General features: G+C 35.1%; 1 pseudogene; it reads right to left on the bottom strand.

Annotated features, from left to right (window-relative positions):
• Positions 1-5,543: 5,543 nt before the first annotated feature.
• On the bottom strand, positions 5,544-14,908 carry LOC136233010 (flavonoid 3'-monooxygenase-like; annotated as a pseudogene).
• Positions 14,909-23,529: the final 8,621 nt, after the last annotated feature.

The following is a 23,529-nucleotide window of genomic DNA, read 5'->3' as shown; positions in this document are numbered from 1 at the left end:
CGAGTCGTCTAATACTTGTAATTATAAATCCCGTGGATTCGATACCCGGTCTTAACCGGATTATTACTTGATACGACGGGGTACACTTGCCCCTAAGTAGTCGTAGCGTCTAGTAGAGTTAAGAGCAATTTATAAAGATCACATCCATAGATATAGAGTCCGCACTCATAATATATACATTTCATCGTGAAAACTCTACCACTAGGCGTCGCGCTATCAACACGCCGTACCTGTACCTTTGTACTGCTTATCGGGGCGTATTACCTATTTTACCCTTTTGTTGTTAACCTTATTGTAACCCTAGTAGGGGTAGTCCTTGTCCTTTCTCTTATCTTTAGCGGAAGTATTTAAACCCCCATTTTGTAAGGATGAGGTAACTTTTTATCAATCAAAATCATTCTCTTTGAGAACCTAAGGTTTATACCTTGTTTATTGGGATTCACTCCTTCTAGTTTAGCTAGAGAAGAACATCTTTGTTAGTTTACGATTAAAACCTCCATTTGGTGGAGCATGTGGAGCACTTACAGATAGTATTTGACCTATTAAGGAAACACCAGTTTTACGCCAACACTAAGAAGTGTGACTTCGTCATGGAAAGTTTGGTTTTCCTTGGGTTCGTGGTTAGTGGCGATGGGGTCCAAGTTGATGGGGAGAAGGTAAGAGCCATCCGAGAATGGCCTACTCTGAGGAATGTGGGGGATATCAGGAGTTTTCATGGGTTAGCAACGTTTTATCGCCAATTCATCAAGAACTTCAGTTCCATAGTGGCCCCCGTTGACGGAATGTTTGAAGAAAGGAAGGGGGTTCGAGTGGGCGGATGCCCAACAGAAGAGCTTCGCCCTGATCAAGGAAAAGTTGAGTACATCGCCCGTGCTGGCGTATCCCAATTTTGATAAACTGTTCGAAGTTGAGTGTGATGCCAGTGGAGTTGGGATTGGTGGAGTCTTGATGCAAGAAAAGAGGCCCATTGCATATTTCAGTGAGAAGCTCTGTGAGGCATGACAAAAGTGGGCCACGTATGATCAAGAGTTTTATGCTGTAGTGAGGGCATTGAAAGTGTGGGAACATTACTTGGTGGGGAAAGAATTCATCCTCTACACTGACCACCAAGCTCTCAAGTACCTGGGAAGTCAGAAGCAACTTCGAAGCTCCATGCATGCCCGGTGGTCCGCCTTCATAGATAAGTTCCCCTATAAGCTTATCCATAAGGCTGGAAAACAGAACAAGGTGGCGGACGCCTTGAGTCGAAGGGTGTCACTAATAAAGACAGTCAACCTGGAGACCGATTGTTTTGAACACATCAGAGGAGAATACTTGGCGGATCCTGACTTTGGCAGTATCTGGGAGAAGTGTCAACACCAGCATGGGGATGGGGCGTATCACCTGATGGATGAGTATCTCATGAGGGGCAACCAACTTTGCTTACCCTGCACTTCCATCCGCGAGAAGGTTATTCGTGATCTACATGGCGGATCCCTTGGAGGAAATTTTGGGCGAGACAAGACATATGAAGCAGTGAGTTCCCGTTATTTTTGGCCTAAGATGAGGAGAGATGTTGCCTACTTAGTAGAACGATGCTACATTTGCCAGACCGCCAAGGGACGCACTATAAATACCGGATTGCAGTTACCTTTGCCTATGCCAGAGACCATATGGGAGGATCTGTCCATAGACTTCGTCCTAGGGTTACCCAAGACTGAGAGAGGCATGGATTCCATCTTTGTCGTGGTTGATCGGTTTTCGAAGATGGCCCACTTCATACCATGTCGCAAGACTAATGATGCCTCAGCGACTGCTAAGATATTCTTCAAAGAGATTGTCAGGCTACATGGCGTACCTAAGAGCATTGTCTCGGATCGTGATATGAAGTTCCTCAGTCACTTCTGGCGGACGTTGTGGGCTCTATTTGATACGTCTCTGAAGTTTAGTACCACCGCCCACCCTCAAACAGACGGACAGACCGAGGTGGTCAATAGAACTTTGGGAAACCTACTGCGCAGCAAATGTAAGGATAAACCCAGGATGTGGGATGTGGTTTTAGCCCAAGCTGAGTTCGCCTACAACGACTCTGTACATTCGGGAACCGGGAGATCCCCATTTGAGGTAGTATACACAAAGACCCCAAATCACGTCCTTGATATAACCCATCTTCCTAAAGGAAATGTGACTGCCAACCAGCTGGCCAAGGACTATGTACAGATGCACCAAGAGATGAGAGAAACTCTTGAGGAGAGAAATCAGAAATTAAAGGCTAAGGCGGATGAGCACCGCAGGGACCTACAGTTTGAAGTAGGGGATGAGGTTATGGTATATTTGGGCAAAGAGAGACTCGCCAACGCCACAAGTAGCAAGCTTCGACCTAGGAAATACGGGCCATATAAGGTCACCAAGAAGGTCAACGCCAATGCCTATCACATAGCATTGCCGAATTGGCTGGGTAAAATCTCACCAGCGTTCAACATCCGTGACCTTAGCCCGTGGAAGCCGGATGGTCCTTTGGAGTTCAACAAAGACGAATCAGTGCCGAGATCTTTTAAAGAAGGAGAGAATGATGCAGACATCCTAACTAGGATCACTGATCACGCGCGCCCTGGCGGATCCTCAGACATCAGATCCACAGAGGTTGTACCTAGGAGCGCGGATCCCCAGGACATACGAGCGGGGCGGATCTAAGAGTACACAAGGAGGCGTATCAACATCTACCCCTGGGCGGATCTCTATGTTACTTCCTCCCGAAGGAATTCACCAACAACCCTGACACGCCGTACATGTACCTTTGTACTGTTTGTCGGGGCGTATTACCTATTTTACCCTTCTGTTGTTAACCTTATTGTAACCCTAGTAGGGGTAGTCCTTGTCCTTTCTCTTATCTTTAGGGGAAGTATTTGAACCCCCATTTTGTAAGGATGAGGTAACTTTTTATCAATCAAAATCATTCTCTTTGAGAACCTAAGGTTTATACCTTGTTTATTGAACTGGAGAAGAACATCTTTGTTGGTTTACGATTAAAACCTCCATTTATCGCTTTCAATCTGTATCAGAATTTAAAAATATTAGTTAATAATGTTCAACTTAAAATTTTAAGTTAAATTTTTTTTATTTACTAGAATAAGTGATTTTGTGACTTAACTGAAATATTTAATAAGAGAGAAATTGAGGACAAAAGAGTTTTGCTTTCTCAATATTAGTGGCTTCTTTTTGTCGTCGCTTGAAGGTGCGTACTCTTGGGGGGAAATTCTAGTTTTCTTTATTACACTCACAAACAGATGATAAAATCATTGAAGAATTTAATGCATTCTCACCATGGTTTTAAAAATCGAACCGGACTATTGTCGCCGCTTGAAGGTGCATACTCTTGGAAGGCACGCTTGAAGGTGCATACTCTTGGAAGGCAATTCTAGTTTTTTTTATTACGCTCACAAGCAGATGATAAAATCATTGAAGAATTTAATGCATTCTCACCATGGTTTTAAAAATTGAACCGGACCTGTCAGTTCAACCAGTTCAAGCGCAAACCAGCTACGCATCCAATTCGGTAAAATACGCATCCAATTCGGTTTTACCACTTTGGGGGTTCAATAGTAATTATCCCATTTAAAATAAAAAAAACTGGTAAACCGGAATCATATCGATAAACTAGAGTTAGACCGTCAGACCAGCAAAATCTCGGTTCATAAAAAATCTGTAAAAAAAATTAAAGAAAAAACTCCTAAGGCTTTGATTGGAGGAGAGGTTTTGAAAGGTAATTAAAGGAATGGTAGGGAAGGGTTAGTGGAAACCCTTGTTTGGAAGATTAAAAAATATGAGGGTAAGGGTTTTGAAGGGTTCAAAATCAATAAGTTTTTAATAGATTTTCAACCCACCAAATTGGTGGGTTTTGATGAACCATTCTTTTTCTTCCAAATAAGGGTAAGGGTAATACCCACTCTCCCCCTCCTTCCCCTTCCCTACCCTCCCTTTAATTACCCTTCAAAACCTTTCATCCAATCAAAACCTAATCCCAGTTCATAAAAAAATCTGTAAAAAAATAAATAAAGGAAAAACTCCTAAAAGTATTTGAAGGTTGTTGGCATTTACACTTAAACACTTTGAAGCTGCCTAAATCGTTTTTTCAGCCATTTGCTTATTTATAGCCTATTTTGTCCCTCCTTATCCTTGATTTTTCGATGTGGGATATGTTGTGCTTCTCATGCTTACTTGTGTAGCTTTATATCAATATCTCACATTGAAATAAATGAAAAAACCAATGTTATGAGAATTGTATCGGACATTAAACCAGATTGATAATTAGGTCACTAGTTATTTAATGGGATAAGATGGCTCGGATTGGTTAGACTGCATGACGTAATAAATAAATAATATATATTAAATATATAATTATTTTTATAAATCATATAAAACCAATGCATCAATCAACATGGTATGACATATATATATATTTTTTTCCAGCTTAAAATTAACAACCAAGACAAATTATGTATATATATTATATATTAATTTAGGGTATATAAAACCAAATTAAACCCATATATAATTAATGTGAGGTATAATTCTTCAAAAAAAAAAAAGTGAGTGAAGTATAATCACGTGATTCAAATTAGTTCATTTTCCATTAAAAAAAAAAACTCAATTGGTCCAAGTTTGGGAATTAGTTCATTTTCCATTAAAAAAAACTCAATTAAGTTTGGGTGGCGTTTATGTTGGAATTTCCTCAATTCAAATTTATCCCACATCATAAAGCAGGAGCAAAACAGATCCAAAATAGTGCTATAAATACAAAGATTAAATAGTGCCTCAAGTTTGCACAGTATTTAATGATTGGTCAGAAGTAAATGTCTTGACGAATCAGACTGATATGGGAGAATAGCGGATCGAAAATACAGTAGCACGAAATATTTCATCTGTTGGTTGCATGGCTTGACACCCGCCATCGGAAGGATTTCTCTCGTGTTGTGTTGATGTCGCATGCTTTAACGCTGATGGTTGTGCAGGGATGAGAGCAGCAGTACGAGATGCAAATGGGCAGTTTGTAATGGGGAGATGTGCGAGTTTGTTATGTTGTCCGACAACACGAGAATGTGAGGCTGAAGCTCTATTACAAGCTATGCAATGGCTAGAAGCTGATGGAATAAGAAATTTGGTTTTCAAATCTGATGCTAAATAAGTGATTGATGCAATAAATTCTAGTTCTGTTGATGATTCTGAATTTGGGGATAGAATTATTCAAATACGATCGATTCTAACATGAAGTGACTCTTACTCAGTCAAATGGATACGACGGCAAGTGAAGTCTTCTCGTTTATCCACTTGCCCTTTTTTTTTTAATTTATTACCAAGTTATATTTCTGATTCAATGTTACAATTTTAAAATGATTTGACTCATTAATTCATTGTTGTTTTGATTAAAAAAAATTAATGCCACTGATTGAATTTTATTTCATTACTATAATAAAATGTTAGGGAGATTATTTAATTTTATTATAATGTTTTGGTTAAATATACTTATTATTTGTATCCTGTTTAACTAATTCGATTAACTTTTGATATGTTATTAATCCGGTTTGATGGCCTTCCAGTTTTTAAAACATTGATTCTAACAGGAAATTAAAAACTTATACTTTACACATAAACAAAAAAATCAATTGGGAGCCGCCGCAGCATAAACTTGAGGGGATAGCCTAGGTTTTGGGTGCACCATTAATGGCTGAAGACGTTGTAAAGTCAAGCCATAAGCTTCATACATATTCAATTTCTCAGGATTCAATCCATCTTCTAATTCCCATTCAAATCCATGTACTAAACTTGCTATTAGCATATGAACCATAACTAACCCTAAATTCATCCCTGCACATATTCTCCGCCCAGCCCCAAATGGTATAATCTCGAAATCAGTCCCTTTCAAATCAGCATTTGGTCTTTCTCCGCCGGCTAGAAATCTTTCCGGCTGAAACTCTAACGGCTCATTCCACACATCTGGATCACGAGCTATTGCCCATACATTAACCAAAAGAGTGGAGCCTTTTGGAATGTGGTAACCATTTATTTCGCAGGATTCGGCAGCCATCCGTGGCAGAGATAGCGGCGTCGATGGGTGGAGGCGGAAGGTTTCTTTTACGATAGCTTGGAGGTAGGTGAGTTTGGAAATATCCAACTCGGTTACGAGACGATCGGAGCCCACGACTGTGTCGAGTTCTCGTCGGAGTTGGGCTAGGATTTTTGGGTGACTGATGAGTTCAGCAATGGCCCATTCGATTGTGCTTGATGTAGTGTCTGTACCTGCTGTGAACATGTTCTGCAACCAACGACACCCATGAGTCAATGGACCACTATATTCAAATTCAAATTCAAATTAAACAAAATATCTATTTGAAAGATTAATGAAATGATAACTTCAACTTATTTTACCAGAAGAAGTGCTTTAATTTCAGTGTCAGTGATTTTTCCTCCCTCACCGTCATCAGCCTCTTCCTCCTTTAGTGATATTAAAGTAGTCAACATGTCTTTGTGAGTTCCGGTGCTCATAACCTTATGTTCCTCAACTATCTCACTCAAGAAACCATCGAATCTCTTATGGAGCTTCTTCATTTTAGCTGCTACACCCTGTAAGTCTAGCCACTCCAATGAAGGAATAAAATCCCCAATATTGAAAACTCCAGCCAATGTCATCAACTCCACCACCATCGACTTGAACTCGTCGGCCTTCGAATCACCGCCTCCGTTGCCGTCGCCAAATACTCGTCGGCCAATCATCACGCGCCCTAGTGCATTTGTGGCGCACAGGTTCAGCAATTGCCCTAAGTTCGCTGCTTTTTCTGGTCCACAGCTAACCAGAGCGCGTATCAGGATTCCCACTTCTTGCTGCACAGTCAACAAATTATTTAATTTTAGAAAATAGTACTGGTTAGGGTTGTTCAATTTTTTTTTTTTTTTTTTTTTTATAATAATACTAATATTTGATTAAGTAGTAAAATTGTAAGTACAAAATAAGATCAGTAAGGTATAAAACCCACATACATATAGGCTAAGCCTAATACATAATCTATTAGGGCAAGAAAATGACTATTAAAAGCAAAAAGGGCCATCAAAAGCACATCGAACATAAACAACAGTTGAAACATATATTTATCATAGCTCCAAATGCGCCGTAAAGCAACTGTAGACCAATCTTCAACATTTGAACCATTCTGAAACTTCGGATCTAAGTCATTTCTTATGCAACCACGTAGATCCAGTGATCTACGGATAAGATCTACCGTTTCTGTCCATGCTAAAACAGAAAAAGTTACAAAAATAAAGATTGTAGCCACCAGATGCAATTTCAACAGATCTAGAGATCTGATAAGATATAGGATCCAACTAACAAAACCAACACAAACAAAAGGAGAAAACAACTACAAAGACAAAAAGCAAAGAAAAAAATAAAAATGGTGGGAGGAGGAAGAAGGAAGACAAGCTTCCTTCTTCCTCCTCAACTAGGCTACAGCAAAGAGGAAGACAGCTAACGGGAAGATCGGCAGATTCGGCTGGAGCAAAGAAGAAAAAAGAAAGAAGAAAGCGGTGGGTGGGAGGCGAGGGTGGGTATATAAATCCTAGAGAGAAGGAATACGTTCTCTCTATAGGGTTGTTCAAACTTGGGTTGGGTGTGTTATAGTATAATTTTAACCCAATCCATGTAAGGAATTTTTTTTTAAAGATGGGTTGAGTTATAGGTTATGATGGAATGTATGAATTTTTTAAGTGGGTTACATGGGTTGGGTTATAGTGGGTTGGATGAGTTATTGTATATTTATCAATAAATTGTACTTAACAATTCAATTCCATGTTTTTTTATTGAGCTCATTTATTTTTATTTTTTTTACAAGTTGCTGAGTTATTTTTTTTTTAAAGCTGCTGATTTTTTATTATAATAATAATAATAATAATAATAATAATTAAACCTCAAAATCATAGTTAAAGGATAATAAATCAGTATATGAATATCAAAATACAAACCGATGAAAAATATAAAAAAAAATAAAAGCCAAATCAATCAACCATTGATGAATCTTGTTCCACGACCACGGGTGATCTTGCCTTTTCGAACTCTTTTTAATTAGGCCAACATTGTTTTTTTATCCATTTAAAATTTTAAGCATATTTTTTTTAGTGGAGTACATGAATCGCCAGAATCGGTGTACTCACTCGATTCACCATCGATTTGGTAGGAGTGTTCAACGGTCGTTTCGGTCTGAAAACCGAACCAAACCGAACCGAAATAACCGAAAACTGAATAATCAATAAAATAGAACCGAACCTACCCGAATAATAATAGCAAACCGAACAGAACCGATCGAATAATTCGGTTCGGTTCGGCTTATCAGTTCACTGTATTTTTCACTAAATTGAAATAAACTATAAATAAAAAAAGTAATTAATTTAATTTCAATAAAGAGCCTAATTTTTTTTATATAAATCATGTTATATGATTACGTTGATTTTAGAATTTATGTTAGATTTAAACTGAATATTGAAAATATGAATTAATCTGGGCTATTGTTTCAAAATTAATAAATTTTATACTTTTAATTTATAAATATAAATTTGTATTTTTGAGGATTATCGTTTAGAAATTAATAATAGAGTAAGAAATACAAAAATAATATGTTATAAATTAGGTTGTTTCTATTTATATGAAAACATAGAATTTAATTCAAGAAAAAAACATAGAATTTGAAAGTTTTTTTATTTTAATCACATTCAACAGTATTTTTCACATGGACCCTGATGACCACGTGAATTTGGTCATTCACCGTTAGATGTAGGTTGATTAAATCTAAACCTTATGATACTTTGAATCTCTACCTTAGGATTTTAATCAGCCTACATCTAACGGTGAATGACCAAATTCCCCGTGGTCATTAGGGTCCATGTGAACACTACTGTTCACATTCAAATGGACTAATTGAAAATTAAGAACTTAGAGAACTCTTTAAAAAAACTTAGAAAACTATTAATCATCTGGTTATAATTCTCAATCTATTTAGAGTTTATTTTGGCCGGTTCGGTTATTTCGGTAATTTTATTACAAAAACCGAACGGATCGAAATTACCAAAATATTGTATATATTAGAACCGAAATCGAATCAAATAGACCGAAAAACCGAATTTCATCGGTTCGGTCGGTTATTTCGTCCCGGTTCGGTTTTTGAACACCCCTACGATTTGGACGTCATGTTTGATTCAAGTACGCATTTTTTCCTTTCTAGATTTTTTTTGTTTTCTCAATTGTACGGTTTTACAATTTTCATTTTTTTAATTTAAAAATATCATATTATTAATAACCACATTTTTTTAAAATTTAAATGAGACAAATAAAAGACAAAGTGAGAATATAAAGAATTATATGGATTGATTGGGTTAGACGGGTTATTAAGATGGATTATGATAAACCATCAAATATAAGTTTTATAATCCATTCAACCCATCTAACCTATTGTAACCCACTTAATACTATCTTTCATGGGTTGGATGGATTGAAATTTAGTAGGTTATAATAACCCAACCAATTTTGAACACCCCTAACATATTAATGGGGTTTAACCATGTACAGTACATCATATGAACTATAGACCCCCCAAAAAAAAGTGTACTGTTTTTCTCCCTGTCAAACAGTAGAGAGAAAAATATAATAAAATAACAATTTATATAAGATATATAAAAATTAATTATATTATACAAGAAAATCAAGAGAGTATAAACAACGTGTGAAATGGAAAATAAACAAGTAGTTTCCAAACCTCCCTATGATACACCCCCGTCCCACTATAGCCTTGTTTGATAAAGAGCGTTTTGGGATAAAAAAAAAACGGTTTTGACCAACTTTAGCGGTTTGACCACTGAAACCGCTGATTGGAGTGTTTGGTAGAGAGAGGTTTGAGAGAGAGTTTTGGGATGAAAATGCTAATTTAGAAAAAGCTCATTTTAGGAGCTTTTTCAATTAGCTTTTTGCAATATTAAAATTAATGGACTTCTTTAACCCTAATAGATAGACTCATCCTCCAGCCAAATAAACGTTTCATTCGATCCTTTCATCTTCTACTGCGCTTTTCTTCAATTTTTTGCTTCTTGCGACCTTAGGAAGCAATCTAGGAATCTGTTTGTTGCAGAAGAATTTTTTTTTTTTTTTGAAGAAGTTCTTCATCAAGGAGGTTAGTTGATTAATTTTTGTTTGCTTGCATAAGATTCTCTTCTTATTGATCATATGGTGTAATGATAGAAATTTTAAATTTCAATACATAGAACACTATAGGTCATAATTTTAAGGGTAATTAATTTATTAGTCCCTATATTTTGATAAAACACACTGTTTAGTCCATGTATTTTCAAAAACACATGGTAAGGTCTCTAACCTTTTTCTCAGTGAACTGTTTAGTCCTTCTGTCTGTTTGTTAGATTTTTTTACCGTTTAGGACTTCAGAAATGACGAAATTACCCTGTACCATTTACCTTCAAACTTCAGAAGAGGAAATCCAATTTAGAAGAAGAAGCTATTTGTATGGAAAACAAGAAAAAGAACATACCCAATGCTTACGAATTTGAACGATTAAGAAGAAAATCAATAAAAAGAACACTCAAAGTTGATTTCAGATGGATTAGAGTTTAAAGGAAAGAAAAATAAAGAAAAAGAAGAACGCAAATCCAAATTGACTAACAGACTTTTCATGAGAGTCTAACGGCAGGGACTAAACAGTTCACCAAGAAAAACGTTAGGGACTAAACAGTTCATTGAGAAAAACATTAGGGACTTTACCGTGTGTTTTTGAAAATATAGGGACTAAACAATGTGTTTTATCAAAATATAGGGACTAATAAATTAATTACCCTAATTTTAAATATATTTTTATGTATTAAAAAAAGAAATGCCCTTATTCGTCTTTTTGCACAAACCGCTATTATCAATCAGGTAATTTTTACCAAATAGGTCTACACAAACAGCTAGTCAAATTAGCTAATATAATCGGCTAACAAATATCGGCTAATGTAATCAGCTAACAGCTAACAGCTAATTCCTAAACAGGGTCTATATCATTCTTTGTCTATTAAAAAAACTAGTGTAGTCAGAGAAATTCTTTTCTATTTTTAATTCTTTTTAAACTATTTTTTATATGTATCTTGAACCTATAGTAAAATTTTGGGAAAAAGTAAAAATAAATTTATGGTTTATTAGATTTGCAAAAAAAAAAAAAATGTTTCTTACAATTAAAGAGTCAATTTTGTAGTGAAATAATATTTATTTTCCAAGTCATTCTAGAAAGTTTTTTTCTAAATATAAATCTTTGTAGTTTTTTAAAAACCTTTTAGTTTAGTTTTTTTTGTCCAAGCATTATATTTTTATGGTCTATGTGTTTTTTAATATTCCAAAACTTATTCTTACCATCATATAAGAGAGAATTGTTTTTTAGTTAACCAATATATATTAATTGCATTTTTTAATTTATGTGAAATAATCTAAAACGATTTATATAATGGAATAGAATGAATATATATATATATATATATATATATATATATATATATATATATATATTTGCAAAATCATCTTTTTTTTAATTGCTCTTTTTGAGGTAAATAGCCACCGACAGAATGAATGATTGACTTTACAAACGGCATATGTTTATAAAAATTTGGAGGGTAAATTACATTCATGGTTACTCATTTAACATTATGACTATCAAATTTCAATTCTTAACAGTATGGTCATTAAACTTTATATTTTTTTTAACACAGGTGGTCATTCAAAGTCTCAAAATAACTGTTGACGGTCTAAAAATAAAAAATCCGAAGTGTTAATGATATTCTAAGAAACTTTAATTCTTGAAAATTTTCGTTTTGAGGTCATTTAGATGTTGTTTGGTTAGGAGAGAGAGAGAGTGGATTTTTAGAGAGAGAAAGCTCTAAAAAATGCGATTTTGGAAAATAAAAATGTGGTTTCATGGTGAATCTCGTTCTGAACAACTTTAATTTTTGAATATTTTCATTTTGAGGTCATTAGCGGTCGTTAATGGTCATTTTGAGGAGTTAGTTAAAATTGAGTGACCACCTGTATTAAAAAGTGTAAAGTTTAATGGACATACCGTTAAAAATTAAAGTTTAATGGCCACAATGTTAAAATATGTAAAGTTCAATGGTCAAAGGTGTAATTTACCCAAAATTTGGAACATGTCGACTTTATGATTATTTGAACTGTTATTAACGATTACATAAGATATTTTAAATTATTTTAAATATTAATTATGTTTAAAATATATTTAAAATTCTATTAGATTGTCACATTAGCCTATTGCTCTCTCAGCCTGCTATATCAGATTCGAAATTTAATATGTTGCTGTCATGTGCTATTTGGTTTCCAAACTTATATATATATAAGTGATATATATTGGTATTGTTTGGTAAATAGTTGTTAGTCGTTGACTGATATTTTTTTTTTAGCTGATTTGTCTACTGGTGATGTAAACTTGTTTGGTAAAACTTAGCTAATTGTTAATAACTGCTTTCATAAAATTAAGGACATGGTAAAACCTTTATTTGAGGTTAAATTGTAGTAATTGGGGATAAAATTATCATTCAAAAGAGATTTAGCAATAAACTAAGGCAAAAAGTATAATTAAGCTTCTGAACTTTGACTGTTAAGGATTAAGCTCCTGATCATTTATTTTTCCACATTGAGCCCTTGATCATTCATTCTATTATGGATTAGGCCCTTATTTAACTTTTTCATCGAGTTTGGACTGCATACATTGTTAGGGCGATTCGGCTTGTTGACATGGACAAATAAAAATAAGAATTCCTTGACTAGGATGGATAAAAATTAAAAACTAAAACGAAATTATCGAAATTAATTTGCAGTATATTCTTCCAAACTCGATTTTCTCCTCTCCCATTTTGTGATTTTCAACATTAGAATCGCCAAATTTTTATTTTCATGTCCTAAACTCGACGGAAAAATTAAGGGTCAAATCTATAACAAAATCTATGATTAGGGGTTCAATATGGAAAAATAATTGATCAAAGACTTGATCCTTAAAACAGGTAAAGTTCAGAGGCTTAATTATACTTTTTACCATAAACTAATTAAAAAACTTCTAAAACAATTTTTTCATAATTAGCTTTTTGAATCTAATAAGTTCATTCAAAACTCTATTAGGTTTGATTTCAAAACTTATAAAGTAACTCAAAACTCTAAATTTACCCCCAAAAACTTTTTACCAAACAGGATTATAATCAAATTTGAATCTTATCATTGTTTAACAACAATAAAAGCAAATTTGAATCTTATATTGTTTAACAATCACCAATGATAAAAGTTTTTAATACTCCATTATTGGTAAAAATAGTAACAAGTTGTTGGATGTTGTGGTTTTATAGAAATCGGCCTGTTCATAACGGTATTGCTGGTCAAGCGGACATTATTGCGGCGGCTGCTAAGGATTGGTTGTCTAATTGGAAGGCTATCAATGATGTTAGCAGTGATGGTGTTGATCAACTCGACGTTAGTAGAGGGAAATGGTCTCCACCACCGGCTGGCGTGATTAAGATTAATGTGGATGCCTCGTGGAAACTTAATAAATCTGGTGGCAGTGGAGCTGTTATACGAGACGAATTGGGCGATGTTATTTTGCTAGCAGCTGCGCCGGTACACCCGACAATCTCAATTGAAGTGGCAGAAATGTATGCGATTGTGCTGGGACTTCAAACGACATGGGATGGTGGTTTCACTAATCTTGTTCTGGAAACGGATAATCTGTCTCGCTAGCTGGTTCTATTCTACCTTTCTTATATCAGTTTATTTGTAGCGACAAGCGCTCTCTCGTTGCTGTTTAATTGTTGTGATGTCTCTCAAAAAAAAAAAATACTCCATCTATTCTATTATATAAAACATTGTAGTAATTTAGTTTTTGTCAAAATATAAGTTCTTAATTTTTCAAGTATTTTATGTTTAGTTTTTGATCCAAACATTAGGTTTTTAGTTAGAATGATTTAAGGAGTCTTTCGTTGCTCTTTTTTTTTTTGTTAGTCATTTCTTGTTTACTTTTACATCTGAAAATAAATTAACCTTTTATAAAAGTATAGATCTCTGTTTTTTTAAAAACAGTTTTTTTTTTTTAACAACAAACAATAACAGCAAACTGATAAAACAAATGAGGGAACACAGTGAGTAATAGATTTACAAAAATGATAGATTGAGTTGAGGACAGTTGAAAAAGTGGAAATTCCAAGGAGAGAAAAAGGAAGAAACTTGAGCCGAGTTTACAAGTGTAAAGTCACTACTAATTAATGAAGTCATCCTTCAAACAAACTACTCAAACCTTGAAGATGCTAAACAAAATTCATACTTTCTTCAGCTTTTAACTTAAATTAATCTTGAAACAGTAACAGTCTCTCCATCTCTGGATGTTTAATTGAAAACTCATTAATAAAAAGAGAGAAAGAATAAAAAACCTGTCTACCATGCCGGGAATCACCCAAGGCCTTCGCCGAGAAAAGATGAATGGAGCTAATTTTCCGAAGCATACGCCACCTGGGTCCGTACGGTGCAAAAACAAGATCTTGATTATTATAAGCAACATGTTTAGCACCAGAATTAGGAGGTCTACTAGAGAAATTAAGATCATGAACTTTCAAGAACTGAGCAGCGACCGACGAGGACGCAGCCACAACAACGTCGACGAAGCCCATACGGAGGTGCATAAGAGGACCATAAGTCCGAGCCAGGGCGGCTATAGATTGGTGTGGTTTGGGGCCTAAATGAGGCAGGTTTCCGAGAATAGGCCATGGTTTAGGACCAGGAGGAAGAGGGAGAGAGGAAGAAGAAGAAGAGAAAGTAAATGAAAGTGGCTGAAATTATGGAAAACAAAATTAGTGTAAACATGGTGTTCAGTTAAACTTAGTTGAACGTTGTTTGTAGAGTTACGTACATATATATATAGAGGAAAAGGGGATAGATGGAGGGGATGACGGACCTGTCGGTGGTACTTGCCAACAATGGTGGCTAAGCAACCATGCATGCTTTCCGCGTAGACAGCGGGGCCGGGCCACTCCGGCCGCCGGAACCACTTTGACCCCGGATAGTTTTGGCCGCTAGCTCAAGAAATTTTTTATCGAGATGTTGAATTAGCCGTCCAAGATAGCTCATTAAGTGTTAGCCTTGTCCAAAATTTAAAATTTTAATATTTTGGACCTATTAAATAAATCCTTAATCCAAATTTCTAATTTTTTTTTTCTCTAAATCCAAATTTTTAATATTTTTTAGCCTATCATGCATTCCTCAATTCAAATTTCTAATTTTTTTGGCCTGTTAGGTCATCCTTAAATCCAAAGGGGCCGATTTAAGTGTTGTAAAGGAGAGACAGAAAGTCACAATTCACCTACTATGATCTTTACCTTACCTCGGCACATCCAACTTTACACAAGAGATTCTATCTGATATCATTTACTTGAGGGATTATGACGTTTCTGCTGGGCGAAGCGGTAGCGAAGCTCAGGTGGTGATTGATTCAAGTGCGCGGTGAGCGTAGTATTTTTGGCCTGGTAGTCCATCTCAAATCAAAATTTTTAATTTTTTTACCTGTTCGGCCCTCACTAAATCCACATTTTTTTATATGTTAGGAATCTTAAACAAAATCTAGCTTAATTTTGAGAAATTATACATTAATACTTAAAAGTTGGTTCTTGACCACTCAAATTATAACATGCATATATATAAAAAAAATTGCGCAAGTTCGATTTAGCAAATTTTTTTTTGTTGCTAACATACGTGTAAAATCGGTCTCCCAACCGAGTAATCATATATTCGTCACTGCATGCTTTATGCTCTATCAGTAGTACTAGGTTAGGAGGATGCAAATAAACTACTCACCTTGAACGTTTTCTAACAATATTAAATAAGGAACTTTTGGAAAAGAATTAGTTTGATAATTATTTAACTGTCATATTGAATTGGTGCCTTCTATGGTTACTTTGTTTTTGATAAAGTAAAGCTTACTTTGTTTTTTTCACCATTGGATGATGGTGGACTTTAACAAAGTAAGTTCATCCAATGGTGATAAAAACAAAGTAAGCATAGCTTAATCCTGAATTTTATAAACAAGTTTATGGAAAAGCTGAAGAAGGTTTGTACATTTTTAAATAGTTATTTATAACTATATTAGTAACACATGTTAAGGATATACTTTTGAAATATTACTGTTTTGTATTTATCTCTTTAGTGGTAGTTATCTTTTCCTATTTTTATTCTGATTTGTATTTATCTCTTTAGTGGTAGTTATCTTTTCCTATCTTTACTCAAGTGTGCATATATACACACGTTATTGTACTCAACATAATCAGGGAAATATACTGTGAAATATTTTCACCAAACATGGTATCAGAGCTCCTCTCCTTATGAGTTCTAGTAACCCTAATTCTTCTAACCCTGTTGAGCCGCCTACTACTCCTCTGCCCCTATCTCGTAATTCCTCTCCTTCATCTTCAACCAACTCTAATAATCTTAGCAGTGGAGATTCTCCTCCACGCACACCTACCTCTCAAATGGCAAACCCTAATCCCAATACAACCAATACAGCTATTCCCCCTGCTCCTACCTTTTCTTCTTCTCACACCTTTACCATAAAACTCAATGCTAGAAACTATCTTACATGGAAAACACAGTTTACCCCCATCATTCACTCTCATGATATGATGGGCCTTATTGACGGCACAAGTACTGAACCCTCCCAAACCATTCCTGATCCTAATAATCGACTCCTTACTCTCCCTAATCCTGATCACAAACCATGGTTTCGCAAAGATCAGACCTTACTCTCATGGATATTATCTTCTATCTCTGAAGAAATATATCCCTACATAACTCATGCCACGACGTCATATCAAGCTTGGTCAGCTCTTCTAGAGGCGTTTGGATCTATATCTCAGAATAGACAACTTCAAATTCATGTGGAACTTCAAGGGCTCCGTTGCACAGAAACAGGTATTTCTGCGTTTCTAATGAAAGCCAAATCTTTGGCTGATGAACTGGCTGCCTCCGGCAGACCTATGTCGGATGCTGAATTCAATTTAATGCAAATGTTAAAACCTTTGTTTCCGACTCTGGTGGAGAATTTCAGAAATTAATACCATACTTTAAACAACATGGCATTGTGTATCATTTTGCTTGCCCATACACACACGAACAAAATGGAATTTCCGAAAGGAAAATTAGACATATAGTAGACACTGCTTTAACTCTTCTGGCTCATGCTCATGCTCCTTTACGTTTTTGGAACTATGCGGTTAATCATAGTGTTCAATTGATCAATTGTCTTCCCACACCAACATTAACAAATGCTTCACCATTTTTCAAATTATTTTCCAAGGAACCTAAATACTATGATTTCAAAGTTTTTGGTTGTGCTATTTTTCCCCTCACTCGTCCTTATAACCGTCATAAATTTGATTTTCGTACAAAACCGTGTGTTTATCTTGGTCGCTCTCTTATTCATTCCGGATACATATGTTTTGACCCTCAAACTGAAAGAATATACTATGCATGACATGCTAAAATTGATGAAATTCATTTTCCCTTTGTTAATAAAGTGCGGAACACTCCTGATCCTCCACAAATGCTGGCCATTCCATGGTTGACCTCTTATCATCATTTTCGTCAACCGAGCACTTCAACTGGTAATTTTCTTCCTCCCTCTTCTATTAGTCCCACCACTATGTCTCATAGTCCTAAATCTACTATACCTCACACACCTACTGCCCTTTCCCCAAATACTTTAACATCATCCCATTCTCAACACAACTCTCTCATACCTTTTCCATCCCACTTTGCATCCTCCTCCTCTAACTCTTCTGGTCTCAAAGTCTTACTGGATGTTTCCCCTACTCCTAGTATCCCATCGACCATGCCCATATCTCTCCCTCCGAAATCCCATTCGATGCAACTTCGAACCCAAGTCGAGCGTCGTCCACCTTCTAAACTAGCCCTCCTCCATGCTAGCAGTTCCACCCCTTTATCTGACACCGAACCATCTTCCTATTCTGTTGCCTGTAAATGTCCTGTGTGGCGTGATGCTATGCAAATAGAAATGGCTGCCCTCCATAAAAATAATACTTGGACTTTGGTGCCTTGTCCTAGTGGTGTGAATCTCATTGGGTGTCGATGGTTGTTTCGGATTAAACGTAACTCAGATGGCTCGGTCGAATGGTATAAAGCGAGATTAGTCGCTCAAGGCTTCACTCAACGGCAAGGTATTGATTTTCAGGAGACTTTTAGTCCGGTGGTTAAATCTACCACTATTCGGACCATTCTTGCTCTTGCTGCTTCTAATAAGTGGATGATAAATCAAATGGATTTCTCTAATGCTTTCTTACATGGTACCCTTAATGAGACTGTTTATATGAAGCAACCTCTGGGGTTTCGCAGTTCTTCTCATCCTGATCATGTGTGTCTTCTTCGGAAATCTCTTTATGGCCTCAAACAGGCTCCTCGAGAGTGTTTCTCTCGTCTATGTGCTTTTCTTGAGAAATTGGGCTTCCGCAAATCCGTTGCAGACAACTCTCTCTTTATAAAAATCGTTGGTTCCACTTACACTTTTCTTTTATGCTATGTAGATGATATACTGGTCACAGGAACTTCTCCTGCTATCATTCAGCAGACTATTAAAGACATGGAATCTGAATTTCCCATACGGGACTTAGGGCGGCTGCATTTTTTTCTTGGCATTGAAATCAATTATGTGCCCATTGGTCTTCTTCTAAAACAAACAAAGTTCATTCAAGAACTTCTAGACAGGACCAACATGAATGATTGCAATGTTTGTTCCACTCCGATGGCTACATCTCCTCCTCTCTCGAAGACGTTGGGCACACCTCTTGTCAATGGCACTGAATTTCACCGGCTTCTAGGGGGCCTTCAATATCTTACTTTTACTCGTCCCGACATAGCATTCGCCGTCAACAAATTGTGTCAATTCATGCACCAACCTACTGATATTCATTGGCTTGCTGCTAAGCGTCTCCTTCGCTATCTCAAAGGCACTAAAGATCACGGTCTCTTACTCTCACAATCTGCCTCCCACTCCTTGGAAAGTTATTCGGATGCCGACTGGGCTGGGTGTCCCGACGATCGCCGCTCCACAGGTGGGTATTGTATTTTTCTAGGCTCGAGTCTTGTTTCATGGGCTGCCAAGAAGCAACCCACGATCGCACGCTCTAGTACTGAAAGTGAATATAAAGCCTTAGCTAATGCCACTGCTGAGCTCTTATGGCTTCAATCCTTGTTGAGTGATATTGGTTTTCCCCTTAAACAACGTTTTCTCCTTTGGTGCGACAACATCGGCGCCATCTACCTCTCCAAAAATCCGATTCTTCATGCTCGCACTAAGCATATCGAACTTGATTTTCACTTTGTTCGGGACCTTGTTCGCAATGGCACTGTGGACATTAGATTCATTCCCACAGATGGCCAACTTGCTGACATTTTTACCAAGCCATTGGGTACTCAGCGTTTTCATCATCTTTGCAATCTTCTTCATGTTCTTCCTACCCATCGGCTTGCGGGGGGCTGTTAAGGATATACTTTTGAAATATTACTGTTTTGTATTTATCTCTTTAGTGGTAGTTATCTTTTCCTATTTTTACTCTGATTTGTATTTATCTCTTTAGTGGTAGTTATCTTTTCCTATCTTTACTCAAGTGTGCATATATACACACGTTATTGTACTCAACATAATCAGGGAAATATACTGTGAAATATTTTCACCAAACAACACATATATTAAACATTTTGGATACTTTGAGACAACTTAAATTTTCCTGTCTAAATAATCGGAAGTAATCACTACAAGTAGTATACTAAAGTTAGATGTTTTGGCACATCTGAACCTATCTTCCATATGGTGTTAAAATGAGAAACATGCTCATCTTTCAAAGAAAAAAAATAGAACACCATAACTCATTACACATGTTTCATACCATGTGTGCTTTAGCGACCACAATATGAAAAGGAGTCGATCTTGAATTGGCTACCTTAGAAGGGTCACCTTTGGGTTGATGTGATAATTCCAACCAACAAGAACTTGTCTGGGCAAGCGAGTTAGACTATGATGGAAGAAATAATGTATGAGGGAAAGATATTCTTTTAGTTCATATCTTGAGAGTTTTTATATTTCATAGTTCGGACACCTATGCATATGTGTATATTTGTGAAAAACAGAGAAACTGTAGAGATCAATGTTATTACAATGAATGTGATGTGGAATCTAGGATAAAACATACACCAGTGACGATCCACATTCAAATCTAAAGCCGAGTGCATAGTGCCAAGTTTGATACATGCACATCGAGCAACTATATGTTTCAACGAGTATATAACACTAGAGCTCTCGATAGTATGCCGGTCTCACGAAATATTTGCAATAGTATGGATGAAACTGAGATGAGGATTGGAATATGTTCCATTATGTGTGAGTATGGGATGTTAGGAATATTTGCGTTCTAGGCCGAATATAAGTGAAAAAGGCCAAGCCCATCTAAAGAGATGGTGATTAAGGTTGAGGTTTTATAGCCTAACCGGAGGCTATAAATAGATAGCATCCTAACCCTAATTAGAGCACACAATACACAATATTCTATGTGCCTCACTATGTATGTACTCCTGCACCACCCCCTCTATCTCATAAGTCAGCACTTAGTTCGTGGATCATTCGTTATCACTTTGTGGCTAACGTCATCGTGAGTGATACATGATCGTGGTAGATCTGACCCTTCTACTGCTAATCAAATCAACGGGAATTGCTCTAGAAGAAGTAAGTCTAAACCAATGTTTACATTCGGAATCAAATAATATCTTTATCATGATTTACAGCTAAAACAAAAATACCGAGTGAGGTTTCTAAAATTATATAGATATACTAGTGACAATGAGCAACGCATTGCACATTATTGCCATGAAAAACACAGAAAATGACAGATGATAACAAACCCATGCAACAGATCTACAGTGGGGGCACTTGCCCCAATGAGATCTAGAAAGAGATAAAACCCCTGTATAAAAAAAATTGATCTTAGGAGTTTGCCCCCAGAAGACTCCATTGTTGGCGTCAAAGTAAGGTTATGTGGAGGTCTTTCGAAATAAGGAAGAAGAAGCTAGGTTTCAATTTTAATTCTGATTGCTGCTATTAAAAACGACGTCGTTCCACTTAAGTGGAATGATGTCGTTTTGTGTATCAGCAATCAGAATTAAAATTGAAACCTAATCTCCCTCACTCCAGCAAAGCCGCAAATCCCTAAACCCTTACTCCAGCAAAGCTTTCTTTCTCGATCTCTCACTCACCAAATCTCTAAATCCCTCTCCCTTAATTTTGAAATCCCAAACCTAATCTGCTTCTTCTCTCTCAGTCATCATCGTCGTCCCTCCTTTGAACCAGAATGACTTCTTCTCTCTCACTTCAAACTAGGAAGGAACGAAGGTTGAATTGAAGTTTGCTTCTTCTCTCCCACTCGTCCCTCGTTCGTCTAGACTCTCGTTGTTGGTCTTGTTGCTTTTCTTAATTTCTTACTTATGAATTCATGTTTGATTGCTGTTAATTTTGATTCTTTTTTGTACTCTAATGTTTAATTCCTGCTCTTTTGCTGTTAATTTTGGTTCTTGGTTGCTAATTTTTTGTTCCTTTTTATCTTCTGATGCTTAATTTTGATTCTTGATTGTAACTAATCCAATTTATTTGGTGAAATTGTTGATTTTGATGGTTGTTTTAATGAAAATGTGAAAGTAGTTGTTATATCAACTGGAATGTGGGTATTCTGAAAAATATATCAACTGGAATTTGAGTATTTTGAAAAAAATTATATGCTTAACTAAATTTGGAGAATGATTTATCATGTATATCTATGTTACTTTAACTAAATTTGGAGAATGGTGTATTAACTGGAGTATATGTTTTACTTATTTTTCTTATTTATTCTCTAGTTATAATTTATATCATTACATGCATACTTATTCTTACATATTAGTATATACATATTTTCTAGTTCTAACTAAATTATGTGCTTAACTTTATTCTATTTATAAATATATCATGCTAGACAAATATTTTTTATAGTATAAATATAGTTTGCTCCCACTATCAACAAACTTTGGATCTGTACCTAAGGATAGGATGTATTGGGACATTTATTTTCAAATACTTTATATCAAAGAAAAAATCTCAACTAATCAGTGGTCACAAATACCATTTGAATTTGAGATATGAGAAATTTCCCTATAGTCGAAGAAGAGCCAAAAATATCAAATGACATTTCATAGATGAAGCAGTTTTATGTCTCAATAACGGAATATATTAAAATAAATTACATTTATGGTATTAATTTTAACATGTTTCATATACGTAAATGTTAGGATCAAATTGACTATTATCCCATAAAAATATAATAGTTTTATTTTAATAAAAAATTTATACTATTAAAACAAAAATAAAATATTCTTACAAAAAAAAAACAAAAAAAAATATATATTTATATATTATTTCAATAATGAAATATATGCATTTTGATATATTTTAAAACAAAAAAAAGTAATTTTTATTCAATTAAAATATTTTTTAAATATATATATTAAAACAAAAATATAATTATTTAATAAATATGTTCAAAAATAGAATATTTTTATATTATTAAAATAAAAATAATATATATATATATATATTAAAAATGTTGATATAAGAATGTAACTTTTATTAAAATAAAATATTTTTAAATATTAAAATATATATTTATTTCTATGTATAGAGTTTTTTTGAAGCACATTCTATATATAGAGTTTAGTATTTTAAGTAAAACTGTTTTTTTTTTTTTTGTTAAGTTGAAATATTTTTAAGTTAAAAAATGAAGTTGAAATATACAAATTGAAACAAAAGATGCAATTTATCGTGATTTTTTTTGTTAACGGGATTAAAATTACACCCTTCGTAAAATCTGCAACTTAAAATTATATAGTTTCGTACGATAAAAGATTAAATGTATTTTTTTCCAAACCATAATCTAAATTTTTATTTTATTTCATAAAAAAAGAACTGCAAGAGTATTATATACATGGTGTAATATATATATATATATATAGAGAGAGTTAGAGTAACTCTATTCTTCCATTAGAATAAAAAGTAAGGGAATCCCTCTCTATAGCCTAACTCTCTCTCTCTCTCTATATATATATATATATATATATATATATATATATATATATATATATATTGGTAATATAGAAAAAGCCAATAAAAACTAACAAGTTATTTCTACTCATTGAAGAGATTCTTTAATATACGTGTTTTTGTGAATTAGCCATGTCTATATTTAATTTGAGTCAAACCTCATCACTTAAAGACATCCAATGAATATTCATAATCAGCTCTTGGGTTGGGTTGTTAATTGGCTCTCTTTATTAGGATGTATAACTCTGGCAAAGACTGTTTTATCATTTATATACTCTATGCAAGATACTCATTTACCTGT

This window comes from Euphorbia lathyris, chromosome 1, assembly GCF_963576675.1.
Source record: "Euphorbia lathyris chromosome 1, ddEupLath1.1, whole genome shotgun sequence".
Taxonomy (NCBI): domain Eukaryota; kingdom Viridiplantae; phylum Streptophyta; class Magnoliopsida; order Malpighiales; family Euphorbiaceae; genus Euphorbia; species Euphorbia lathyris.
The sequence above is the reverse complement of the archived record's forward strand: the minus strand, read 5'-3'. Positions and strand labels throughout refer to the sequence as shown.